Here is a 14,106-nt window from a genome sequence, read left to right on the forward strand (position 1 = left end):
AATTAGCCAATGTATTTCTGAACTAACTTACTCACCCCTAAAGAATTTTATGAAACCCACAAGTCCTTACCTAAGAAAACACTAACATATTTTTCAAAGAACATTTTGCAAATAATTTCAAGGGACATACAAATTCTCTATGGGTCCATATACACAAATAATTTATAAAGGATTGAAAAAAAGTTTAGAGACCCTCATATAAATTCAATAAATCCTCATAACAATGTCTGCCTTTTTTCTTTTTAAGATTTTATTTATTTATTTTACGGAGAGAGTGAGAGACAGAGACAGAACATGAGCAGGGAGGAGGATGCAGAGGGGGAGGGAGAAGCTTACTCCCCGCCAACCAGGGAGCCTGACACGGGGCTCGATCCCTGGATCCTGGGATCATGACCTAGCTGAAGGCAGAAACCCAACCAACTGGGCCACCCAGACACCCCAACAATGTCTGCTTTTGAATAAATTGAATGTTAAGTTTATGACAAAGGCATCACTATAGGTCATTTACAATTTCTCATGCTATGGCTTTTGAAAATTAGGGTAAGTGCTTTTGTAAAATTTGTAAAATATTAATTGGACTGCTAAGAAATTGAGCAATCTAAATCTAGCAAAATAAATTTTATTTCTTTTTTCTTTATTAAAATGTTTGCTGTCCCTGTCCTTGCCTCTATAAATATTGACATTGATGTCCAATCCTTTTACTACTCAGATCAGGTATCTTAGGCTCTTTTGTGGTGCTATAGTGAAAAGGGCAAAAATGATTGAAAACCATCCAATTAAAGGGTGTTATTTGGGATTATTTCCTTTAGTAATATTTTATAAGAATTTCATAATTATTTATCCACTAAAAATAGGTTCTGAATGTTAATGTAAACTGTGGACTGTGAGTGATTATGTTCATGTGGGTTCATCAGCTGTAACAAGTGCACCATTCTGCTGGAGGATGCTGTTAATGGGAGAAACTGCCAGAATAGGGGCAGGAAGTATATGGGGAATCTCTGTACCTCCCGCTTAAGTTTGCTATGAACCTGAAACTTCTTTTAAAAACTAAAGACTTTAAACAAAACAAACAAAAACCAAACATGGATTTTGAGCACAGTTTTTTGTTGTTTTTTTTTTTTTTTTAGAGAGGAACCAGGGAGGATTTGGGGCAGAAACAGCTTTGGAATCTAGAGCAAAGTATTGAAGGGGGCAATCCCTCCTTCATGGAAGTGTAGATTTACTCAAATTAAAATGAAATAAGTATTAATTGCTTCATAGTTACAGGTGATATGGTTCTGGATTCTATTTAAAAAGTGATGATTCTAAGTTTAAACAGGACTAAGCTTAATTTTTATCTCGCACTAGAAATAACTAGTAATACTTGAATAACTATTGTGCCAGGCACTGAAAAAAAAAAAAGACAAATTTTAACTTAATCTTCACGAAAATGTGGGGTGGTATTATCACAGGTAGAGAAATTGGGACTCAGAGAGGATGATTCTATCCATCTGTCACAAAACTGGAAAATAGCAGAGTTAGGATTTGAACTCAGCTTATACCCTAGTGCATAGCCCATGTTCCAAATGACAAAAATACCCCTACTTTCTTGGTCTAAGTTTGGCACTTTAAACACTTCTTTAAACACTTTTAAACACTTTTGCCGAGTTCCATGAGTCATTCATCTCTGGGTGTCCCTGGTGTCTTTTAAGAAACAGGACGAGAAATTCCAGGATTTTTCGACTTCTATTATTATATCATTACATATGCACATCACTGAGACTGAGAGGCTTGTTGCAGAAGGCGGAGCAATTCCTGACCTAGAAGAGGAAAAGGCTTGGAAATGGGGGATGTCGGTGCAAGGCACTGACATCAATTCAAATCACAACCTAGATTTGACATCCTTTTTCAACCCCACACCTAAATTCCTTTACTCTTTAATTTTTTTTCCACTTCAGTTATTTTCATAAGTGGTATATTTTTATTGTCTTGTCACAGTATTTGACCCTGCATTCCTCCACTTTTTTCTTCTTTCTATTTGCCCCTAAGGATTAGTTTTGGAGCTGTCACAGAAGAAATCAAATATGTCCTACAAACCTATTTTGATAAAATGTGTTTTCATGGTCCCCACAGTCCAAAGGCCTGCAGAGAACAAAACGTCCTTCCTGAGATGCATACAGTTTGAACACATACAGTTTCTTCACAGCCGCATGCAGCAGGCTGAGCTCTCTTTCAGAGAGAGAAAGTGGCATTTCCAATGACCTTTTATGGGATAATTAAAGCCGTCTTCATCTTTCAGGCCTCCACGGGGCTTTTTTGGTCTCCTTTTTTGGTGCCTTTGTCTCTCAGGCCTTTGCCTCTCTCCCTCTCACCAGGTGAGGCTGAGGCCTTTCTTTGCTTGCAGGGTGCTGCTCTCTTCTTGGACTGCCTTGTTCTGGCTGCTTGCAGGCCAGGCAATTCTCTAGCCCACTCTGGCTGATGAATGCTCATCTGCCTGCTCTAACCTTTCATTTCCTTCTCATCATGTCAATTGTCTTTAGAGGCCTGGGATGCTCACTGTCTGGTTAGTGCACATTCTCTGATGTTTTCAAGCACACACGGACTTCTGACACATTCTAATTCTTGACCAACTGTGTTCATGATGCTCATGCTAGACTTCCGTGTTTGTCATGTCCACTCTTTTGTTTCCAGCAGACGCTGTTTTTGTTAAGTAGGCTTGTAGCATTTTCACTGAGTAGAAAGTAGAGGTGGAGACAGACGATGAGGTGTGAGATCAGACCCCACAAATAGTTTCCTGGATTTGAATCCTAAGTCCAATGTGCATTAGCTTTGCGAATTTGCGGATGTTGTTTGATCTCTTTGGGCCTTTGTTTTTCACATCTGTAAAATGAGAATAATAATAGTATCTCCCTCCTGGGCTTGTTGTGAGAATTAAATGAGATCAGGTATGTGAGACACTTTGCCAGCGTGGCGCAGGTTTTTTTAGTAACTACCCTGTTTATCCAAGCATGTGAATTTTACTATGTACTGAGAACTTTCACATCCTTTGTCATAGCTATGAATTACAATAACTCTGTGCATTTGACAGATTAAGAATTCTCATTCCTGGTGTAAAAAGAAGAAGGCTCAGAAAGTAAAGCACCTTATTCATAATCCTATAGACAGTGTCACTGATTGTGTGACCAAGCTAGAACTGAGACCTCTGTTGCTGTTTTTTTTTTTTTTAATTTCCAGTTTAATGTTCGAAACATTGTGTGTTTCCTTTTCAGACTGACTTTAGCAGTCAACCTTCCTTTGTCCTTTTCAGTTTCCATTATCTGTTCTAAAGCTTTGCAGGATACCTTACACATAGTGGTTATCAGTATATATTTCTTAATTGAATGTACTGAATGTCTAAAGGAAGAAATCTTCCAACTATGTTTAAAATGCATTTCTAGATATATTATAGATCATTATGGCAATATTTCATATCAATAATATTTATTAATTGTCTTCTCAATACAAGCATAAGGTATGGCATATAAAGGATAAAAAAGGGAAATTATAGGTAAGCTTATTTTATTTTAGCTGGCCTAAAATGCCCTCAGAGGTCTAGGTTTTGCCTTTCTTCTGTATTTATTGCCTGATACATCTTGCCTTATACTTCATAGTCTGAAAATTTAAATTATTTTTTTCCCTATGTATACCCCATCACTTTTATGTTTATGTTCTTCCCTTTTCCAGTAATGCTTATTTTGTGGAAATAACCATCTTCTAATCATAATGTACTCAAGGAAAGAGGCTGAGTTTATTAATCTCTGGACTTCAGTGACCAGCGTTGGCCTTAGTATAGCAGTCGCTCAGTAATTTAATTCTACTACACATTTTAGTCATTTATTTATGGAACATGTTGATCACTGGACTGTGCTATATGTATGCCATATGCTGTTTCTATAATGTTCTCCTAAAATCTTCTTAGTAGCCATACCATAGATAGCAGTATTTGTGCCCATTTGACAGATGGGGTTACAAGCTCAGAGGGGATGTTTAGTTTGCCCAAATTAATATGGATTGCTAGGGACAGAGCTAGGAATGGGCTCTGTTACTCATTTACTTTTACACCAAACTGTATAAAGACCATGTTTGTTTTAATATCATTCACTTCGCCTTGCACATTCGACTGCTCATGTTTGTTGCTGAATGTGATCTGTGTGCATATGTGTATCTATTTGTCATGTTTGTGATGCCCACAGTATAAGTGTAAATATGAGAATCTGGCCAGTACCACCATAGTAGTCTATGCAGTAACCAGTTTTTTAAACTTCTGTTTGGGACAAGACTGTCTTGACATGTTTCTTTTCTAATTTTTACGTTACTTGTCAGCTATCTTCAGTATACAAACATGGATCACAGATTGGCTGGCAGCTGCTACAGCCTTTCTACAACACCCTCTGGTTGTATGAATGTTGCATATCTTCTATTCTATGGAAAATATATGCTATACATATGCTGCAGAAAGCTGTTGTACCCATTCTGATTCTCAAGTTCTTCATATAGAAGGTCAGGGAGTCCTTATAGCTTAGGGATTCTACTGAAGAGCTCCGCCTGGTTACTTTTTACTCCTAAAGTTATCAAGAAAGCCCAACATTTGTAAGTAAAACAAAAACATGAGAGGGACTTTACCAAACTCTTGAAAGTCACAAAGATAATAACGGCCTTTTGAGTCTGAAGCTACCTTTGGACTGGCTAGTCTGGGCCATTGGCTTAATTTATGAGAATACAAGCTTAAAAAAAATAGTTCTCGTGTATAATGGGAATAGTTGGGCCAGTTACTGGGAATTTGGGAAGCATGGCTAGAATGGAGAAGTTGGAATAACAATTATAATAATGATGTTTTGTGTTTTTACAGTCTATGTGTAATAGATCCTCTAAGAAGGTAAGGGCCATGGGCCGCCTGGGTGGCTTAGTCAGTTAAACGTCAGGTCATGATCTCAGCCTCATGAGATGGAGTCCTGAGCGGGACTCTGTGCTGGGTGTGGAATTTAAGTTTCTCTCTCTCCCTTTCTCTCTGCCCCCCCTCCCCTGCCCAAACGTGTGTGTGCTCACTCTCTCTCAAAATAAAATAAAAATAAAAATTTAAAAAAGGTAAGGGCCATGTGGTAGTAAAAAGTGATAGGTTTTGGAGATGAATAGAATTGAGTTTTAAGCCTGGCAATCTCACATCTTACCTGTGTGACTCTGGACAGTTTCTTGAATCATGGCTCATCTAACTTCATTCACTATAAAACATAGCTAAAAATACACAACCTCTAGGGTCATTGTGATGATTATAGATGATACATATTACTACCTTAACGCATGATGAGTAAAGGTGCTCAATAAATATTTATAACTGATTTATTGTTTTTACTGTTTCATAGCTCTTGTTATGAAGGAGTTCCACATTTAGGTGAGGTAATTAGTCCTACCAATGGGAGGTTTCTGTGATTTATAACAACAGTGTGCATGTATGTTCTTTACACTTATGTGGAGTTGTTATCTGTATAAATGTACCCCCCAGTCTGAAATTTTTATTGATACTTATATACAAAAATTTTACTTATATTAAAGTCTACTCTAAACCTGTTTTTCTGGTTTTCATCTCAGATCAAGAACGTATTTTATTTTATTTTATTTTTGTTTATTTTTTAAGATTTTGTTTATTTATATATTCATTTGAGAGATGGGACGAGAGAGAGAAAGAGACCACACAAAGGGAGAGGTAGAGGGAGAAGCAGACTGCCCACTGAGCAGAGGGCCCCCTGTGGGGCTTAATCCCAGGACCCTGAGATCATTACCTGAGCCGAGGGGAGATGTGGCTGACTGAGCTACCCAGGTGCCCCTCAAGAACCTATTTTAATGACAACTTCCCAAGTGCATTAATTACTTTGGAAATACAACTCATCAGAGATGAGATGAGTCTTTTTTTAACCAAAATTGTGTAAAAGAGTATTAAAAATACTCTTTGTCTATTCATGTTAAACTCATGGGAAAAAAAAATAACAGAATGATATTCACTTGGACCCCTGGATGGCTCAGTCAGTTAAGCGTCTGGCTCAGGTCATGATCCCAGGGTCCTGGGATGGAGTCCCACATCACGGGGTTCCCTGCTCAGTTGGGAGTCTGCTTCTCCCTCTGCGTGCTGCTCCCCTCGCTTGTGTTCTCTTTCTCTCTCGTTCTTTCTGACTGAAAAATAACTAAAATCTTAAAAAAGAAGAAGAATGACATTCACCTAAAAGACTTAATGATTAAATAATAAAGGTTTAAAAGATTATACATCAAAGGTGATGTTAGAATGTATACTAAGAACTTTAAATGGATGTCCTGTTCTAGATCACTGAGTATTGATTAGCATTCAAATCTAAACTCTTAGAAAAGTGTAACTATGATCTATTTCTAAGAATATAAATGAAATTAGATTTCCTTTGGGAAAATTAATTTACAATGATGTGGCCAGATTTGTTTTGCTAGATTTAAGACATGGATACCTTATTTTCTTTCTGATACACTGTGTAGAATCTTGGCATTAAGCCATTCCTAAGAATGGGTGTTGACATTTATGAAAATCATAGGAATCAGTTTGACTCAGTAATCTTCTGTTAAAATGTTTCCAAGACTTAAAATATATAATATAAATAAATGAGTGAAGAAGTAATGCCCTGTTTTTCAATAAATATTATTGACAATGGTAATGGTTCCCAGCAGAATTCAAATAGATTAGTCAGTATGGTCTTTAGAGCAAAGCAAGAGTTTAAGGAATCTAGAACTTACTTTTAACTGACTTTGATTAGTCACCTTGATCAAATCATCTGAATCATTTCACCTCATCATTTCCTCTACCAATTGAACTTAATGGCAACATATGCCAATAAATAACACCAACCTTTTGTGATCTAAAACTTTAGTGTACAGATAACAATATAAGGGTCTCAAAGAAGGGTATTTCTATCATAGAAAATATATTTTCAAGTCAATAATTTTTGGGTACCCATTATTTATCAGGTGTTGAATTGAGCACAAGGAGTGAAAACAAAGGTGAAGAATCACAATGCCTTTGAAGAATCCCCTATCTAATGTATGAAGTGCTTTAAATGGGCAACAAACTAGCTAAATTCAAATCTCTTATTAAATGGAAATTTGTAATTTTACAAACAAGGAACCATTTACCTTTATATTATCTAATACACATGTTTAAAGTTAATTAATAATGTAAACTACATTACACCTACCTAAAATAATATTTTAAGTACCCACTTACAAGCAGAAAGGTAAATCCGTAGATCATATTATAAAAGTGTTAAAAAAATATTCAGAATCATAGTTTTGAAAGTGACTTTGGTGTTAAATAAGTTAAATACTCTCCTTTTATAGTAGAAGCTGATACCTATAGAAATTATTTATGTATCTCCTTCAAGGATGCAGAATTCGTTATTGGTAGAACAGTAGCCAGAAGCCAGGCTTCTTACCTCTAGATTGTGATTACATGATTTATTATATATTATTAAAATATGACTGAAAAATCTTAACCCTTGAAATATTCTGGAAGAACAATATGAAATTGGATTCAATTTCATATTGAACCAGAGGGAAGAAATTTAAAATATTTCATAATACAGACTACCTAGACCATTTCAGGTTCTCTACATACTCAAGTTTGTAGCAGTGAGTTATTGTTTGTATTACCTTTTTTTCTTTATACTTGCTTCTGAAAACCAGTTTCCAAATAATGGATTTCTGATGCAATTGGGAGTAAGTCTAATTTTCATGCTTGAGTATTACACAGACATTTGCTTATTACAAGGGCTATTCTTGCCTTTCTCTCCTTCTCTCTTAACACTGTCTCTTTCAAACCATTCACACTAAACATTAGGGGCTAATTGTAGCTTCTATCATGCTCTACCATCCCCTTTACTCAGACTGTTTATTGGCTTATAATATCTTCTATGTCTTCTTCTCCTGGATAGTTCTTCAAACCTGAGCTTAGATTATGCTTCCCCACAGAGAAACCTTTCTCATCCCTGCCCTGGTGTATGATTTCCATCTTCATGGGTGCCCATCACACCCTCTATAGCTCATCTCCATCCGAGTATGTTCTATATAGTGTTGTAGTTGCCTGCTTATTATCTCTTTTACCTACTAGATGGTACATTCTTGTGCCATGCTCACTCTTATATCTTCAGCAATTGGCTCAGCACATAGTAGGAAAAAAATAAGTATTGTTTATTTATTTATTATTTCCTTAAGTGGGGGAAGGGGCAGAGGGAGAGGTAGAGAATCGTAAGCAGGCTCCATGCCCAGCACAGAGCCTGCTGCACGCTCCCTCTCACAACCCTGAGATCATGACCCAAACTGAAATCAGGAGTCAAACACTCAACTGACTGGGCCACCCAGGTGCTCCTATTTTTATTATATAAAAAGTTAAGATGTCAACATTGTATTTGTAAGGAAATATTATATTTTGGAGGAAGGTTATTTTCTTTCTGGTATTATCTGTATGAAATCTGAGTCAGTACTCAGTACTCACTATTGAAGCATACTTTTAATGTAAAAAATAAGAGAGACATCTAAAACATTGAGAGAGGTATCAAAAACATCAAGACAGATATTTAAAACATGAAGAAGGAAATAGAAATGTAAAGAACCTCTAAGAGAGATATCTGGAATGTTTCATGGGGGAATTTTAGAAAATCCCTGAATCATCTGAAAAACTGCATTTATATTCATGGTTAGAATGTACATTTTTATTTTGTATTCAGCATTTGTCTGACAGCACTTATAAGGCAAAGGAGCAGAAAAAGAAGTACACCTCACATACTAATTATTTCTGCTTCAATCAGAAGATCATTTATACTATGGGTTACTAAGAAATATTGAAGTTGAAAGCCATCCTAGAATTACTGTACTCAACTCAATCAATTAACGAAGGAGAACACTAGATTAAATAAATCTCACAAAATCAGACAGCTGTCTGGTGGAAGAGCAAGAACTGGAAGCTAAGTCTCCTATCTCCCACACTTGGGCATTGCATACCCTACCACATATAACAGTAGTAATAATAGGCATGTTTTTAGTGTCTTAGGTCTCACAAACCTGGTTACCCACATGGAAGGATCTTGATTTTTACAGTAAATTTAGAAAAAATGTAAGTCTAGGTGTTTGCTCTTATAGATTAGAAAAATCCTTGGAAGATGAGTATATTTCTACTTTGAGACCATGGTTACGAAAAGTCGTGTTAAGACTGAACTTTCTGACTTTATTTAGTACTAGGCTAAGTGTAAGTAATCTCAGTATTCACTTATTAACTCACTTTTCTATTGGGAACCTACTGTATACAGACCTTATGTTAGGTACTATAAGGTATCTAATGACAGGGAAGATCATTTACACAAAGTTTTTTCAGGCTAGTATAGAAGTAATAAGCACTTGTTGTTAGCTCATAATACATGTTACTCTATAATTTTGATGCCTCCTATTGAATATAAGTTAATTTCCATAAACATGATACACACATTTCTCTATTAAAATATTAAACACATACCCTACTGCATGTGGCTTATTCCTTGAGTTGATTTTTAGTTCCTTGGCAGTTAACACGTATGTTGTCATGATAGGACTATTTTAATAAATTTTCATTTAGTTGTTAATTCATTAAAAACACATATAAGACACTAAAAGCCAGACACTATTTTAAGGGATTTACACTTTCCTACACATTTAACCTTGAATGGAAGTAAATTAATAGCTGACTGTGTGTAAGGTAGAAAGTAAATATAGAAATAAATGTTTTGGGAGTTTAGAGAAAGAGATTTCTTTCTTGAAGGGTAGATCAGAGGTTTTTTGTCTTTTTCAGAAAGAGTGAGTTTGAGCTGGGCCATGAAGTAAGACAAAACTCTGGGTATTTATTCAATAAACATTTACTGAGAGCTGCCAGGTAGAACAGTGACTCATGTCATAACACCAGATTGTGTTTCTTGGGAAACTAAATCTCTTTTTGCCTCAGTTTTTGCAAGTGTAAACTGGGGATTACAGTCATAGCTGCCTCACAGGTTGTTGTGAAGTATAAAATCTTATGAGGCATGAAGATCTCAGCTCTGTGCCTGACACAGAAAGAACTCAGTGAACATTTGTGTTTGTTTTTATTACTATTCATTTTTGTATGTATAGGGTGAAGACAAAAACAGTTCAGTTTTAAGGATCAACAGGAGCCCTAGGAATGGCCTTCAGGTTTAAACAGTGTCATAATATAGCAAAAAAGGTCCCAACATGGGGCAGGGGAAAAAAAACATATGAGTAGTAGAGGAAGCAGGTATTAAGTAGGGAGAGTAAATGGAGGTAAGAGAAGAAAAGAAATATTGTGGAGAATATACTGATAGAGCTCAAATAGTGACTTGTATTAATTAGATTATTGGTGTGTACCAATTGATTGCCCCCACTAAGGATCTTCTACCCCTTATTAATGTAAATAAACGAAGTATGAACTTTCCAAAGCTCCTGGTGTAAAGTGAGCTCTTCCAAGGCTGCTGCTGCTGAGGGCCAAGTCATTACAATAATGCAAAATCATATATTGCCTAGAGAATAGGGCTGCAGTTTCTTAATGGGGTATGTAAATTCCTCTAAAATGTATTTATTCTAATGCCTGCTCAAAAAACATATATTTATTCTGAGAATGTCAAAGCTGTCTGTGTTGGGAAGACTATTGAAAATGGATTTAGAAGGAAACGTTAGGAAGTTATTGAGGTTCAGCTAAATGCAAGGCCATGTCTTACATATACATTATCTCATTTCAACCCTCACATAACCCTCTAAGGCAGACTTTCATAGCAATTCCACTTGGGAGATTAAAAAACATTGGTGTTTGGAAAGATTGCACAGGATAGAACAGAAACTTGAGTTCAGTTATTTTAGCTATCAGTCCAGTGTTCACACAAATTCCTTCCACAGTACTTGGGAATCCAAACAAGTTGGCAATGTCTCTATCATCTACACAAATTCAAGTTCAAATGGGGAAATGTGTGGACCTTAGATATTGTCAGCAGAAATAGCACAAGTCTGCTGCTGAGAAGGGAGATAATCATTAACATCAGTGAAGATGGTTAAATTCAGCTGGTTTCAAAAATTTTCTAATCTAAGTGGTGATTGAGATAAGAAAAAGTCTGCTTTGTTGGAACACATTAATATTGAGTCCTTCTCAAATACTGAGCCAGCAGCAGTAGATTAACAAATGTGAACTAGGTTAGAAAATGGACCAATAAAATTGGTTGGTGAATGACAAATGCAGGAGGCAGCAGAGGAGACAGACAGGCTGGAGAAAAAATAGAAACCAGAGAAAAGGGAAATCAAGTGACAGAATGATCTCACACAAAGCAGAAAGAAATGTGAAGTATATATATTCCAGAAACTAAAGAACCGTTGTTAACCTATATAGGGAAGCTATGATCTTGTTCACACAAAACATTGCTCTAACCTAACCAACATGCCCTCTGAGAATCCCAGGAGTAATGGGAATGTAACTGGGCATCTAATCCTTCCAGGTATTCAGGGAGTTTGTAAATGGCTTGGGGAAAGAAAAGAGATTTTCATATGTATATCTCAGAGCTTGAACTCAAGTCAGTCAATAAAGGTTGGAACAAGGAAAGGTGATGGTCTTGAAAGATCCACCTGTGCTATTAAAGAGGAGGTGGGGGACAGGGAGGGAGGGAGATAAGGAGAAGAAGAAAGAGATGGGAATGTGGGGGCAGGTGAATGAAGATGAAGAGCAGTGGAGAAACAGGGAGTTAATAAGAATGGTAATAGTTAACATTCCACACTCCTTTCAGCTTTGCAGTACTTTTTGTATTCATTTGCCAGAAGTAATGTAGTGTACTATAGATTGGGGCATTGAAGATTGGCATTATTAATTTCTAGTTACAAATGCAGGCCGGCTTATTTTACTTATTTCTATGTCAGTTTCCTTATCTATTATTTGGTGTAATTATTTTATATCCATTTTATGCTTTAATTTTTGAGAATTAAGCCCAGCCTATGTATATGATATACATAGAACCAAAAAGGCAAATGCCAAATGGCACATGCTATTTTCTTTTTATTCCTTTACATATTGTAGGGTAGATACACTATCAAATAAAACTAAAGCTGAAGAAAATTGCTTCAGTGACGTATACAGAAATTAATGTGTGTGAACTAGTGGAGGAAACATTTACTTTTGAACAAATTTAAGAGGCAGGGATTGCTGGAGAAAACCCCAGCTGAGTGGACTTCAGGGCCTGGAGAGATGAGGGGACAAGCATTCCTTCTGTGAATGGAGGCACAGAGGTGATTAAGACAGGAAGGAGAGACAAAGCTAGTGTTTCTGTTTGTCAAGTGACTGGGTGGGTTAAAAAAATACATGGGAAACAAGATGGGAAAATTGGCTAATGGACAGATTAGAGAGGGAGATGAGTAACAGGCTGGGTAGTTAGTCTTAACTGTGTAGGTAGAGGAGGGACTTTGCAAACTTCTGAGGAATTGCATCACGTTAGTAGAACTGTTCTTTAAGAAAAATTAGAGGTCACATAGATGATAATTTCGAGGTCACAGTGGGTGTGGGAAAAATCAGAGGTATTTGCTCAAGTCTAGGAGAAAAGTAGTTTTTTTTTTTTCTTTAATGTTTTAAGGTATTTTGCAAAACAGGTTCATGAAGAGCCTAAAAGAATAAATAAAATCAGTTAATCGCTATATGTACTTTCCATATATTGTTGCCACAGTCTGAATTGTTTTCTGCTGAAACATCTAATATTTAATGCAAAAGTAGAATAAAATGGAAGAACAAATAGACAAAACTTCTGCAGTAAGGGTGTTTCTTTTTCTTTCAAAATTTTATTTAAATTCAAGTGAGTTAACATATAGTGTAGTATTCATTTTAGGGGTAAAATTAAGTGATTCATCAGTTGCATATAACACCCAGTGCTCATTACATCAAGTGCCCTCCTTAATGCCCATCACCCATTTAGCCCATCCCCCCATCCACCTCCCCTCTAGCAACCCTCAGTTTGTTCCCTCTTGTTAATAGTGTCATGGTTTGCCTCCCTCTGTGTGTATCTTATTTTATTTTTTCTTTCCTTCCCCTTCATCTGTTTTGTTTCTAAAATTCCACGTATCAGTGAAATCATATGGCATTTGTCTTTCTCGACTGACTTACTTCATTTAGCATAAATACCCTCTGTTTCCACCCATGTTGTTGCAAATGGCAAGATTTCATTCTTTTTGATGGCTGAGTAATATTCTATTATAAATGTATATACCAAATTTCTTTATCCATGCAATAAGTGTATTTCTAAATGTGACTTTATTTACTTTATATTAGGAAGATATAGATTTGGACAGATTTAAGTAATCTAATAAATGTGCAATCAAAGGTGAGCCCACCATGACATCTGGCTCTAGCTTCTAACTATTTCTGATTGGAAATCATGGTGTTACATTGGCAGTTTCTGTAAAATGATTCTTATAAACCCTTCTTTCAGTCCCTTCATATTTATTCTTCAGTAGTGAAACTAACTGATCTTTGTATTTCAATATCTGTCCATCCCATTTCCAGTCCTTCTTCCAGTCTGCCAAAAGGATCATCCCTATGGTATGCAACTTCCCTACTTCCCCGTCCTTTCCAGTCAAAAGAATGCCTTCCATTACTTGTAGATTAAGTGTAAGGAAGCTAATAGTTATCATGGGTTTATAACATCAATGTGGAAAAGATGATGCCAGAGAGTCATTTGAGAAGAGGCTATAACACAGTTGGGATAATTCAAAGTCTGATCATTCTACCTAAACTATTATTAACTGCACCAAAATGATGCAAATTAAAATCAAAACCTATTCTCAAATGTGTCTCCCAATTTTTGTTCTAGTGTTATGTTAACTGTAGCATTTCAACATGTCTTAGGGACATTCATATGGTCCTTTGTTTATTTGAAATTGTTTAAGAATGCACTGTTAAAACTGGAAAAAAAATTAAAATGGTGATTATAGGTAATTATTACACAATGCCATCATCTAAAGAGAGTTGGGTTAACACAAATCTTAGTAATAGTTCCTCTAAAATTGAGACTACAGTTTTCTTATCAAAGAATTAAA

This window comes from Ailuropoda melanoleuca, chromosome 8, assembly GCF_002007445.2.
Source record: "Ailuropoda melanoleuca isolate Jingjing chromosome 8, ASM200744v2, whole genome shotgun sequence".
Lineage (NCBI taxonomy): Eukaryota > Metazoa > Chordata > Mammalia > Carnivora > Ursidae > Ailuropoda > Ailuropoda melanoleuca.